We start from the raw sequence: 15,009 nt of genomic DNA, 5'->3' as shown, positions 1-15,009 counted from the left end.
GAAAAAATAACTAAGTCAAAACATCTTGCTTTAGCACATATATTTCTTTCTTCTGTGCATTATTCAAGCTGTTGTTTCTATTCTTGGCTCTACACCAGCACTTTACAACTGCTACTGATCCTTCGGGACTCAGCTGAATCCTAACCTACTTTGGGAAGCTTCCCTGACCTCCCACCACCACCCAGACTATAATTCTTCAATGCTCCCTTAGCGCACTATACACATTGTTCTAATCGTCCAACATTTTATTGTGAAGGGGATCAGGATGCGCCACCCCAAAATATGCCACATCAGCATAAGGATTGTTTTGAGCTAAAGGCAAATAAGCAGAAAACTCAGAACTCTCTGCCTTCCCCCATCTGCCTAAAAGTAGGACAAAAAGCTCTGTTCGGGAAGATATTCCTCCTCCAGCAAGACAAGGAAAAACAGCCATTCTCGTGGCAGCCAGCCAGCACCCTGATGGGTCCCGCACAAACAAACCTTACTGAGGTAACCGTTCTCTTCCAACAATTTTCCTCATATATTTCCTTTACTACAGCTTACATGCCCTAGAAACCCAAACCCCTTTCTCCTTGATCTTGTCACTTCTCCATAATTTCTCACTCTTTATTAGAATGGCTTATAATGCCCTGAATCTAATCTCCTCTTTGGGTCTCTGTTTCTTCTCTATGAAGGCTCTCTGTGCACATAAAAATTAAAATATTAACATCAAAATTTGTATGCCTTTTCTCCTGTTAATTTGACTCCTGTCAACTTAATTTGCAAGCTTCAGCTACTAAGCCTACGAAGACAGAGAAAAGTTTTATTTTTATTTCCCTACAAGTGAAATGAACATTTATGTGTCCACCTTTGAAGCAAGAACTATGTTTTACAATTCTTCACAGCCCCAGACTTAGCCAAGTGAATGACGTAGAGGAGACATTCAATGTTTACCGAACAAATGAATAAATAGACTGAGTCAGAAGGAACCTTAAAAGGCATTCCACTCAACATACAGACTCCTGTGCAGTATTCTGACTTCTTCAGTCGCTAAAACATTAACAATGAGCGTGCCACTGGAGGAAATCATTCAAATGTGGCAGCTGGTGCCACAGCGAATTCATGATCTCAAACTGGAACGAGATCTGGAGGCTGCACCATAATGTGGCTACTGGCAGCTCTCAGCTTCCACAGCTGCTACTTCCAGTTTTTCACCTTGTTCGGTAACCGTAGTTACTGCAAAGTGCATCTGGAAGAATAAACAAATGATGAAAGGGGGAGGAAGAAAGGAGGGAGGAGATAGGGCCTCTAATAGAAGGAGTAATAAGGTGAGACCTGGTCTATCAGCTATTAATGTATATTATAAAGATAAAAAATTAAAACAATGTGGTGTTGGCACCAGAATAGACAGAATGGAACAAAATAGAATAAAAAATAGAACTCAGGGAAGCATGTCTGGTTGGCTTGGTAGAGCGTGAGATTCTTGATCTTAGTCTTGAGTTCAAGCCCCATTTTGGGTGTAGAATTTACGCTAAAAAAAAAAAAAAGCTTTTTGTTCTTAGATTTTATTTATTCATGAGAGACACAGGCAGGGGGAGAAGCAGGCTTCCTGCGGGAGCCCGATGTGGGACTCGATCCCGGGACCCCAGGATCACGCCCTGAGCCAAAGGCAGACACTCAACCTCTGAGCCACCCAGGCATCTCTAAATTTTTTTTTTTTTTTTTTGAAGATAGGGCACCTAGGCAACTCGGTTAAGCATCTGCCTTTGTTTCAGGTCATGATCTCAGGATCCTGGGATGGAGCCCTGTGTCAGGCTCCAGGCTCAGAGGGGATCTGCTTCTCCCTCCTTTCCCCCAGCCTCCCCCCCGACCATGTGCACACTTACTCTCTCTCTCAAATAAATAAATATATTAAAAAGAAAACAAATGAAAAGTTAAAGGAGGATGACAGAAAGTGACATATTGCTAAAAGATTGTTAGTATTAATATTGAAAAGAATAAAACATCAATAAAGATAAAACAGCCAATTTACCAATAAAGAAATTGAAATGGCCGATAAATCTATGAAAGATGATTTATATTTACAGTAATTAAATCAATGAGATTTAAAACGATAAGATACCATTTTGTACCAATCACATTATTAACATCATTAAGCGCATAAAACCCAGTGTTGATGAATATGCAAAGAAATAGGCACTTTCCAATGCCTGGTAGGGCTGTTGATTGGTACAACTGGAACAGAAGGCAATTTAACACGTTTTATCTATATATTAAGAATTGCCGGGGATCCCTGGGTGGCGCAGCGGTTTGGCGCCTGCCTTTGGCCCAGGGCGCGATCCTGGAGGCCCGGGATCGAATCCCACGTCGGGCTCCCTGCAGGGAGCCTGCTTCTCCCTCTGCCTGTGTCTCTGCCTCTCTCTGTGTCTCTCATGAATAAATAAATAAAATCTTAAAAAAAAAAAAAAAAAAAAGCACGTTGCATCCAATTACAAAATAGGCAAAAGACTTGGATAGACTTTTCTCCAGAGGATTTACAAGTGGCCAGTAAGCACATGAAAAGGATGTTGAGCACCATCAGTCATTAGGAAAATGCAATTCAAGCCCACAGTAGGATGCCCTTCACCACTTCCCACCTACCTGTAAAACAATACACGGAAGTGTTGGCAAGGATATGAGGGAATTGGAACTCTCGAGTACTGCTGGTACGGATGGAGGGTGCCGCTGTGGAAAACAGCTTGGTGGTTTCTCACTACATTAAACATAGAAAATACCATATGACCCAGCAATTCCATGCAAACAGGCGTTCAAACGAAAAATTGCACATGAATGTTCTTAGCAGTACTATTCACAGTAGCCAAAAGGGGGAAACAGCTCAAGTGTCCATCAACTGATAAATGGATAAACAAAATGTGGTATGAAAAAAAAAAAAATGTGGTATGTATCTATATAATGGCATATTTTTTCTAGTAGACTACAACATGGATGAACTCAGAACATTTTATGCTCAGTGAAAGAACCAACACAAAAAGCCACATGTTGAATGAATCCATTTATCTGAAATATGTAGTAATAAGTAGTATGTCCACAGAAACAGAAAGCACATTAATGGTTGCCAGGAGCTGGGGGAGGAGAGAATGGGACTGACCTCATAATGGCTGTGGGGTTTCCTTTTGTAATGGTGAAAATATCCTGGAACTAGATGGTGAGGATGGTTGCACAGCCTTGTAAAAGTACTAAATGCCACTGAATCAAACACTTTAAAATAGATAAAGTGATGAATTGTATTTTTTTTTAAGATTTTATTTATTTATTCATGAGAGACACAGAGGCAGAAACAGAGGAAGAAGAAAAAAAAAAAAAAACAGAGGAAGAGAGAGGAGAAGCAGGCTCCATGCAGGGAGCCCAATGCAGGACTCCATCCTGGGACTCCAGGATCACACCCTGAACCAAAGGCAGATGCTCAACCACTGAGCCACACCAGCGTCCCAATAAGTTGTATGTTATGTGGATTTTTTTTTATTTTTATTTTAAAATTTTTATTTATTTATGATAGTCACACAGGGAGAGAGAGAGAGAGAGGCAGAGACACAGGCAGAGAGAGAAGCAGGCTCCATGCACCGGGAGCCCGACATGGGATTTGATCCCAGGTCTCCAGGATCGCGCACTGGGCCAAAGGCAGGTGCCAAACCATTGCGCCACCCAGGATCCCTGTTATGTGAATTTTACCACAATAGACACAAGTACATTACAAAATAAAAGGTATAGTTGATTTTATTTTTCTGGAAGTACAAGTATAGAGAAAAAGTATAGAAGCATAAATATCAAATTACTCTGGTTGTCCATTGATGGTCATTTAGAACTAATGTTCTAATTTTTCTACAGCAATCCTGGATTACTTGAGTCCTTTAAAAACATATTGTAGAATAATACATAATGAAATAGAGGAGTGTTCATCATATATTCATATGCTATCAAACCAAAATAATATATTTGAATGGTTCTAATTATTGTAAAAATACACCTCTTTCATGGAAAAAAAACCTATTGGAAATGCATATGCCAACATATCAATGTTTATATTTCGGTAGAGTGATTATAGGTGAATTTTATTTACTTTTTAAAAATACATTTTCAGAATTCTTCCTGTGAATATACATTGCCTTCATAATCTGGGTTTTAAACGTATTTTTCAAAGTTTTTTTAATATTGAGCCAAAACTTCTCCTTGCTTGTTAAATAAAACCTGTAGTTGGGGAAAAATTGAAAGATCAAGTTTTAAAGGGAAATAACACCAAAGAATCTGGAAACTATTAAAACAAAAAAGGAAGAGAATATTCAGAGACAAACACGTGCTTAAAAAGAAAAAAAACCCTCTTGCATAGCTAACTGACTCAAAAGTGTTATTATTGTAAGGGGGAAGTACCTTTTTCTAAAAGGGAAATGCAAGCTAAGAGAATGAAGATGCAACCAAATCATACTAAGCGACGCAGACTAGAAACTGCTTTTGCAACAGTATGCGACAAACAGCACAAGGGAATTTTAAAAAAGATTTTATGTATTTATTTGACAAAGAGAAAGGGCACAAGCAGGGGAAGCAGCAGGCAGAGGGAGGGAGAAGCAGGCTCCCGCTGAGCAGGGGGCCAAGGAGCCTCCATCCGGACACAATCATGACCTGAGCCGAAGGCAGACGCTTCAGGGGCTGAGCATCTGCCCCAGCCCCCGGGATTTTAAAAAGAAGTCAGAGAAGGAGTTAGGAAACTGTAGTCCAAACCCGTGGCATCTGACTACAGCTGGCCCCTGGGCTGTAAGGCGGGTGGGCTGCAAATGGGATTTGTGTCCACGAGAGAAGGCCTTTGGAAGGGGCCTGAGAACACAGCAGTTATAAGTAATCGTGTGGCATTTTATAATACGACAACTACAACTGCTAACGATACCTGCATTTCTTTTTTTTTTTTTCTAATTTTTATTTATTCATGAGAGACACAGAGAGAGACAGAGACAGAGACACAGGCAGAGGGAGAAACAGGCTCCCTGCAGGGAGCCCGATGTGGGACTGGATCCTGGGACCCCGGGTCACGCCCTGAGCCAGAGGCAGGGGCTCAATCACTGAGTCACCCGGGCATCCCCGATACCTTCATTTCTAATAATAATATTTATGTGTAGCTTTGTCCTGCTTATCCCTGTTTCACAGATAAGGAGAAGGAACCCCGGGAAGGTCAAAGACATTAATGTCACACAGCTAGTAAGTGAAAAGGCCAATTCACATCCAGTCGTCCTTAGGCTAGAGTTCAGGCACTTAACTGTGATGTTTTACAAGCATGATGGCCAAAATATCCCCTCCAGTGGCAGTTCACTAAGGGTAGTCCTTTCAGGAAGTCCAAGAGGTCAAAACTATTTCCATAATAACACTAAGTTTTTTTTTTTTTCCTCATTCTATTACAGTTTTCCAGACGCTATAGGAAGTGTGATGACATCAACTTTAATGGCTAGGAAAAAATGGGGGGGGGGGTGCCCTGGGTGACTCAGTTAAGTGGCTGCCTTTGGCTCGGGCCCTGATCTCTGGGTCCTGAATCAAGCCCTGCATTAGGCTCCCAGCTCAGCAGGGAGTCTGCTTCTCCCTCTAGCTCTGCTCTTCTCCCTCTCCCTTGCTCATGCTCTCTCTCTCTCAAATAAATAAATGAAATCTTTTTTTTTTTTTTAATGTGTTTGTATAGCCTTGCATTCTCTAGGATTTTCTCAGGGAAGCTCTTTGGGATCCTGAATTCAAGATGTTTGAGAACCATCGCCTGACATAAGGTAAAGGGAACATGGTTTCTGAAGAAATAAGGCTACTTGCCACGGTTCGTTCATTTGTTCATTCATTCAATCATGGTTGAGTACTGCTTTGCAGGTATTGTGTCAGGTGTGGAGATTACAGTGGTGAGCAAGAGTAGCTTGGTGCCTTGACTCATGGAGCTTACTGCAATGGTCCTAAAACATCAGGGTGCATGGGAACTCTTTGATAAATTAATTAAAAGTCCAAATCCTGGGGCTTTACTCCAAGAGATACCAATTCAATTTATAGAGCATAGGACTCAGGAATTTTCTTTTCTTTTCTTTTCTTTTCTTTTCTTTTCTTTTCTTTTCTTTTCTTTTCTTTTCTTTTCTTCTTTTCTTTTCTTTTCTTTTCTTTTCTTTTCTTTTCTTTTCTTTTCTTTCTTTCCTTTCCTTTCCTTTCCTTTCTTTTCTTTTCTTTTTTCTTTTTTCTTTTTTTTTTTTTTAAGATGTAAGGTCAATTCTGAAGCAAAAGACCCACTAACACATTGAAAAACACTGGTTTAGGGATGCCTGGGTGGCTCAGTGGTTGAGCGCCTGCCTTTGGCCCAGGGCATGGTCCTGGAATCCCGGGATCGAGTCCCACATCGAGCTCCCTGCCTGGAGCCTGCTGCTCTCTCTGCTTATGTGCTTATGTCTCTGCCTCTCTCTCGCTCTGTCTCACATGAATAAATAAAATCTTTAAAAAAAAAGAAAAGAAAAAGAAAAACACTGGTTTAGAGGTTGTTTAGCTTGAAAAGAAAACTTGCAGAAATGAAAGTGATCATCATATATAAAGACCTATGTAGAAAGTAGATACCAGGAGGCCAAGGCTAACTTGGAGGCAGGTTTCCATCTCATATCAGGTAGGAATGGTCAAGTCAGGTGAGGCAGAATTGCCAGTCAACTGTAAGCTTGAGTTGGCTAGAGTGCCCTACTACCAACGTTGTCATAAGGATTCCCACATTGGCATGACTTTTTTTTTTTTTTTTTTTTTTTTTTTTTTTGAGAGAGAGAGAGAGAGCATGCACGAGGTAGGGAGAGACAGGCAGAGAGAAAGGAAGAATTTCAAGCAGACTGCCCACTGAGCATGGAGCCCAACACAGGGCTCGATCCCACGACCCAGAGATCACAACCTGAGCTGAAATCAAGAGTTGGCCGCTTCACTGACTGAGCCCCCAGGATGACATTTTCTATATGACCTCTAAGCATGAGAGAATTGTACAGGAGCCGAAAGGGAGGGATCATGGAAGGCATAACTGATTTAGTGCACTATTTCAGTCACTTATTTTCTCCAACAAACTATGTCAACTCAGATGATAATACAAATTCCAAAGTGACCATGTAAGCTAGGACAGACTACAAGGGTTGGCCAAAGTTCAAGGACTTGGAGGATGGGAGAATGAGGACTTTGAGAACGAGGACAAAGTGGAAGCAGCTTCCCAGCCCTTCCCTTGTTTCTCATGGGGTTGCACCCAAAGTTCAGGGACCTCAGCCGTAAGGCCGAGAACAGCAGCCCTTTCTTCCACTTTGAACCTTGAGAGAGAAGGTCCAGCAGGCCTCATCATCCCAGCTACCACCTGGGCTCTAGGTTCCTATACTCCTTCTGCACCGTAGAAGCCTAACCCAGTCGTGAAATCCGCAGGCAGCACATCACATAATTTAGCTACGTCCAAGTATCATTTCTTGCTGTGCAAGTAGGTCTCCCAGAGATCGCAGTGCTGCAAACGGAGCGGTGGCCTGCACGCTGTACATGATCTGCAGGTCTCCAAGTTAAGCCTGGGGAGCAAACACTATTACCCCATTTTACAGATCAACTGTAATTAATTTCATGACTCATTTTATATTTCATTGAGAAAAGTAGAAGAATCTAGTTGAAGACGATTTCCTCTTCCTCAACTACATCAGCTACCAAGCTACCTGTCTGCCTTCTCTCCTTGTGACGGATGGATTCCCGCTACCATCGAACGCCAGTCCCCTCATCTGTGTACTGGATCCGATCCCTTTTCCTTCCTCACACGCTTTGCTTCTCTTCCTCTAATTATACTTTCTCTCTTCAGCATCATCAATTTCTTCCTCTATATGATTATTCCCATCAGCCTACAAATATGTTATAGTGTCTCCCATCTTTAACAAAAAACAGGGACACCTAGGTGGCTCAGTGGTTGAGCATCTACCTTCGGCCCAGGGCGTGACCTCAGGGTCCTGGGATCGAGTCCTGCACTGGGCTCCCCACGGGGAGCCTGCTTCTCCCTCTGCCTCTCTCTGTGTGTCATGAATAAGTAAATAATCTTTTTAAAAAATGAAAAAAAAAAAACCTGTTTCTATCAGGACACTGCCTCTTTTCTTTGCTCTTCCATGTCAGTGTGAATTAGTTTTAGTCCTATATAACAGGAAACTTGAATTAGAGTCATACATATAAGGGAGGGTTGGTTTTCTTTTATGTGAAGGAAGCTCAGAGGTAAATATTATGGTTCCACGCTGTCACGAGGGACCCAGGTGCCCTTTGGCTTCCTGCGTTGCCGTCTTTGGCACAAAACTTCCATTCTCAAGGTCTCCTCGTGACCCGAGACAGGCCAGGCTGGCTTCGGCCGCTCTAAGTTCCAGGCAGGAGGAGAGAACGTCAGGGAAGGAACGAGGACGCTGAGGCCAGGCTTGTCCCCACACCACTCCACGAAGGCGCTGCTGTCAAGGTCACCGGTTACTTCTTTCTTTTCACATCTCAAAATAAATTTCCCGTCCTCCGTTTCCTGGACATACTGATCTCTCCCACCTTGCATCTGGGTGGGCGGCTCCTTGTTCTCGCACTTTCTCTGTATTTCCCGGGCTGCTGCTACTTCGTTTCCTTTACTAGATCTGAACATCTAAGTACCAGTTGCCTCGGGCCTCATTCGTGGCCATCTGCTGTGTATGCAGTATACTGTTCCCCTGATGACCTCACCCTGTCCTAGGACTTTTTTTTTATATATATATTTTTTTTTTAAATTTATCTGGGGGGGGGCAGAGAGAGAGAAAGAGAGCACGTGTGAGGGCATGAGTGGGAGAGGGGCAGAGGGAGAGAGGCTCAAGCAGACTCTGCTAAGAACAGAGCCCGACGTAGAACTTCTCATTTCCACCCTTAAAAAAGCGTTCTCCCTCGGTCTTTCCCATTTCAATTACTGGCACTACCGGTCACACAGTTGTGCTGGCCAAAAACCAAGCCGTCATCCGTGACTCCTTTGTTTTCTTCCCCTTCCTTATCCAATCCTTTAGGAAGTTCTGTCTCCTTTATATCCAAAATATATCCCCAATCCAACAGCCTCTTATGCCTCCAACATTCTTGCCCACACCGTCATCAACTCCCTCACCTGGTTTATCATAATAACCTCTTGACCCTTTCCTTTACTCCAAGCTGATTTCCACTAATGGTCATGGTTAATAGTTACAGCAGAAACTAACTGGCTGATTTAAACAGAAAGAGGGAGGCGCCTGAGTGGCTCAGTCGGTTAAACGACCGAGTACTGATCTCAGTTCAGGTCTTGATCTCAGGGGTCAGGAGTTCAAGCCTCATGTTGGGTTCCATGTTGAGTGTGGAGCCTATTTTAAAAACAAATAAACAAACAGAAAAAAGAAATAATTTGTAGGGCTAGAATCATGGCAGGGAATTTGGAGACAAACGGGTGAGCAGCTTTGGTAGAGTGAGGATAAGGGAATAACCAATGAAATCATGGAGTAGGGCCGCCTGGGGGCTCAGTGGTTGAGCGCCTACCTTCAGCCCAGGGCGTGACCCCGGGGTCCTGGGATCGAGTCCCTGTCGGGCTCCCTGCATGGAGCCTGCTTCTCCCTCTGCCTGTGTCTCTGCCTCTCTCTGTATCTCTCATGAATAAATAAATAAAATCTTAAAAAAAAAGACCCACGGGGTACTGTGCAGTTGTTAGCTCTAACCCACGTAGACACCATCCCCAAGGGTCTAGGACACTACCAGTCATTTTACGGTGAAGGGGCAGGAATGACTGCCCATTTCAAAGCAATCTGCAGAAAAACAAGAGCAGAGCTTTTTTTTTTTTTTTTTTAAGCAAACAACTATTTTAAAATTTATTATTGAAGCATGGCCAACATGCAATGTCATATTAGTTGCAAGTGTACGACGTTGTGATCGGCCAAGTCTAGACATCCCTCAGTATTCACCATAAAACGCTATTGCCTTATTGACTATGCTCCCTGTGCCGTCCTTCTCCTCTCTGTGACTTGTTTTAGTTTATAGCTGGAAGTTTGTACATGAGAGCAGAACTGTAGGAAGCTTTTCTCCTACTCTCCCATCGGTCCCCTCTTCCCGGAGTGCAGCCTGCTGACTCTCGGTTACTCTCCAACCGCCCTCTTCCATCTCTTCCCACACAAGCCAGTTTAAGACAGACTCTGTTTTCTGCAGGAGTTTCTCACAGAGGGAGTGGTTATGGTGGTTCATTCCTGGATTCTCTGCTTTCCTCTTACTCTATATTTTCTCCAAGATTGATTTTCGAGGAAGGTGCCAGCAATCTGAGCTAATTTGCCGTTTGAGTAGTTGCTGGCGTGTTCTGATTCTTCACAAGTTCCTGCAGTTATTGGAGGAGGTTACTGCATTGTTACTGAGAGGAGGAGTTGGCCTAGAGATATTTTTAACCTCCCCATATTGCACAACTTCTAGAAGGCTGATTTACTTCATTGGTGTAATAATTAGCACCCTGGGAAGGGATCTGGAATGCATTGTTGAATAAGATTCATCCTAATTAACTCAACAAATACTTGCATGGTTATAAGCCATGCATGGTGTTATGTGCTGGAAAGAAAAATGAAAAGAAATTGTTCCTACCTTCTAGTGGAGAAAGAAAGAAATTATTCTATTTTAATTATGATATTGCAAATTTATATAATCACATCTCTTAATAAAGCTATGCCCAAGGTTATTGGGAATATAGGATCCTCAGCAAAAGGAGACTTCACAGAAGGGAGACATTTGAGCAGAGAACTTGAAGAATGTGTAGGATTTTCCCAAGAAAGCAGATGGAAGGAAAATGTTACAGGCAGAGTACAAGGGTGAGGCCCAGAGAGAAAGCTTAAGGAAGTGTGGTTTACTCTGAGACAGACAAATAGGTCAGGATTTCTAGAGCGTAAGCTGTGAATGGGAACAGGCACTCTAACTCAGTGCTGATCGGGGTGCAAGTTGGTTCTTCAGCTTTTTAGGAAGGTCATTTGGCAATAAATATCAGAACTTAAAATGTATGTACTATTTGGTCAGGAATTGCAGCCTGCCTCCCAGCATTGCTGGTGATAGCTAAAGATCTGCAACAGCCTAAATATCCATGAAAGAGGGAGCTGGGAAAATAAATGATGGGATAGCCAAACAATGCAAGAGTGTGCAACCATGAAAGAGAACAAGAGATCTATAACTACTAATATGGACTAGTATGTATGTATGTATGTATGTATGTATGTATTTCTTTATTTATTTTTAAAGATTGTATCTACTTATTTGACACAGAGAGAAAGAGCACAAGCAGGGGGAGCAGCAGGCAGAGGCACAGGGAAAAGCAGGCTCCCCACTGAGCAGAGAGCAGGACCCCAACTCAGGTCTCAATCCCAGGACTCTGGGATCATGACCTGAGCCACCCAGGTGCCCCTGGACTAGTTTTTAAAACATACATACCGTTAAACGAAAAAAATCTGGGTGCTGAGCACTGTGTATACGATATTATAATATTTGAATGTTTATTGGGGGTGTGATTTCCCATAGATGCATAGAATATTTCTGGATGGATTTGCAAGGAACAGCTCAGACGAGCTGCCTCCCCCACTGGAAATAGGAACTGGGGACCTGGAGTAGGAGGCAGTGACAGGCAGATTCTAAAATGCTTTCCAGTCATCCCTGCTTCCTGCCATTCACACCATGTGTACTCCATTCCCTTGGAGTATGAGCGGGGCCTGAGACTTGTTTCTAGAAGATAGAATACAGCAGAAGTGATGGCTATCCTTTCTGTGATTATGTTAAATACAGTTGTAACTTCCATCTTTGCACAGACTCTACTGACCCTCACTTTTGTGAGAAGGATACACCTCTGAGCTAACATCATTGTTGTCAAGAGTCAGTTCCTTGTGCTCATGTGCTGCCTGCCAGAGGTCATTCTCAGTTTCTGGGCATATGGGCCTCTTTGTAGGGCAGCTTACTTCATGAAATCCAACAAAATTTTTCATAGAACTTAAAAGGTAGGGATCCCTGGGTGGCGCAGTGGTTTGGCGCCTGCCTTTGGCCCGGGGCGCGATCCTGGAGACCCGGGATCGAATCCCACGTCGGGCTCCCGGTGCATGGAGCCTGCTTCTCCCTCTGCCTGTGTCTCTGCCTCTCTCTCTCTCTCTCACTGTGTGCCTATCATAAATAAATAAAAATAAAAAAAATAAAAAAAATAAAAAGAACTTAAAAGGTAAATAAATAAATAAGCAAGCAAGCAAGGGGCGCCTGGGTGGCTTAGTCAGTAAAGCATCCGACTCTTGATTTTGGCTCAGGTCAGGATCTCAGGGTCATGAGATGGAGCCCTTAGTTGGGCTCCCACTCAGTATGGATTCAGATTCTTTCTCTTCCTCTGCACCTCGTCCTACCCACACCCATTCTCTCTCTCTCTCAAAATAAATTAATTAAATTGTTAAAAAAAAAAAAAAAGCAAAAGGCCAAGAATTACCAAGATACACCTAAAGAGAAAGATCTAGGCTAGAGGCCAGGTGAGGGAAGAGGGTAAATACGCCCCCACAAGATACAGATTTATGGTGAAGAAACTATAATTAAGACAGTGCACCATCAGTGCAAAGAAATACAAATGGGCAAATGGAACAGAATAGAGAACCAAGAAAAGGACACACACTATGAGGAAACTTTATAATAGGGCTGGTTCTGCAGGTCAGTGGGGTATCAAGTGCCTGTGCAAGAGACAGTTCTGGAACAACTGGGTATCCATTTGGAAAAATTTTTTTTTCTTAATCCCAACCTAACATCAAAACAAATGTAAAGGTAAAAACTTTTTGGTTTAATTCGGAAGGACAATGTAGACTATCTTTGTGATCTTACAATTGAGAAGGATTCTTAAGAGATACGCTTTAAAAATTCAAACCAGAAAGGAAAGGATTGGTACATCTGTTGATACTAAAATTAAGATTTTCTGTTAATGAAGACATCATAAAGAAACTAAACGTAAATTACATCTTTAAAAGACAGACTAGGTGAAGGTATTTCCCACATACTTAACTCCCAAAAGATCAGCACCCAAAAATACTACAAATCAAAAAGAAAAAGACATGAATTATCAACAAGTATCCCTGGAAGATAAAGCAAGCGCGGCTCCTAGTAGATTGGCAATATTGTCTCTTTATGTGGATTTTAGATAATTGCATTTTATGCTTAACCATTGCAGGATAGATAGATAGATGATAGATGATAGATAGATAGATAGATAGATAGATAGATAGATAGATAGATAGATGACAGATAGATGGGTGTTAAAAATATTCTGACTCTTGGCTTCGGCTCAGGTCTTGGGTCCCGGGATCAAGCTCCACATGGGGCTCTGCACTCAGCCCAGAGTCTGTTTGTCCCTCTCCCTTTGCTCCCCCTTACTTGCAAGCACACACGCTCTGTCTCTGGAATAAATACATAAGATCTTTAAAATATATATATTCTTTTGTAGATTTTCAGTACTTAATAACAACTTGACAAAAGAAAAACAATAAATAAAAAGAAAGCAGAAAGAAATAATCAATAAAGAAAAACCTGAAATCAATAAAATGGGAAACTGATATGTTCTAGAAATAAGAAGAAGGGCCACAAAACAGAGTTACTACACGCCAGACACTGTTTTAGATATTATGTCATTTACTTTCCAATATCAGTTACATACCTGAAGGAGGTTTTATTGCTATCCCTGTTTCTCAGATGGAAAAACCGTAGCCCAGAAAGGTCAAAGAACCTCCCTAAGGTTATGTGACTAGAGAGTGACAGGGCTGGGACCAGAATCTAGGCAGGCTGGCACCTCAGTGTACCTGCTTGATCACTCCTCAACGTGGCCTTTCTTCAAATGTTCATCTCACTGAATGTCAGAGTCCAGAAGACTCTTCCAGGCCACTTACTCCATTTCTCTCATTTTATAGAAGAGGATTTTTTTTCTACATTGTCCCAATAATGAACAAACTATCTGGAGAGACCTAGGGGAGTCAGTGCCAATGGTGTTGACCTAGAGAACGAGTACAAAAATTATAAGAGAATTTTATGTGCAACTCATGGCAATAAACTTGAAAAACTGGAGGAAGGAAATAATTTTTGAACAAAATACAAATGATTAAACTGATTTAATAAGCAGAGGGAAAGACTAAAATGAAACCAATAATCATTGAAGAAATAAGAAAGGTAATTAATGGTCTACCTTTCAAAAAGGCACCAGTCTAAAATGTTTTCTTTTTTTTTTTTTTTAAAGATTTTATTTACTTATTCATGAGAGACACACAGAGAAGAGAGAGAGGCAGAGACACAGGCAGAGGGAGAAGCAGGCTCCATGCCAGGAGCCTGATGCAGAACTCGATCCCGGAACCCTGGGGTCATGCCCTGAGCCTAAAGCAGATGCTTAACAGTCCTTGAGCCACTCAGTCTTCCCTCAAATGGTTTTATAGCTAAGTATGCAGCACTTTTATTTAACTTTTTTTTTTTTTTTAAGGAGGCCCCGTGCCCAGCGTGAAACCCAACATGGGGCTTGAACTCACAACCCTGAGATCGAGACTTGAGTTGAAACCATGAGTCGGACACCTAACCAAACCACCCAGGCGCCACAAAGTATGCAGTATTTTTAAAGAACAGATATTCCTATTTTATTTAAACAATTCCACACTACAGGCAAAGAAGAAAGAACTTCGATACATTTTACAAGCCGAGTTTACACTTAATACAAGACATAATAAAGACAATATAAAAAGACAAAGACCAACTTTATCTTTGAATCCCAAGAGTCTAAATAAAACCCTTGCAAATCAAACTCAACCATCTATTAAAAGAAAATCATTTCACCACCAGGTGGAATTTTAGGAAAATAAAACAGTTTCACGCCAGGAGATATGTGTCTCCGGTTCAGCACAGGAAGGAAACGAAGGAGGAAGATCACACGGTTTCATCCAGAGTCACCGAAAAGCGTTTGCAGAACCCAGACGTCACGGCCACTTTCAGTAGCAGGAGCCCGTGTGTGAGCGC

This window comes from Vulpes lagopus, chromosome 23 (assembly GCF_018345385.1).
Source record: "Vulpes lagopus strain Blue_001 chromosome 23, ASM1834538v1, whole genome shotgun sequence".
NCBI lineage: Eukaryota > Metazoa > Chordata > Mammalia > Carnivora > Canidae > Vulpes > Vulpes lagopus.
The sequence above is the reverse complement of the archived record's forward strand: the minus strand, read 5'-3'. Positions refer to the sequence as shown.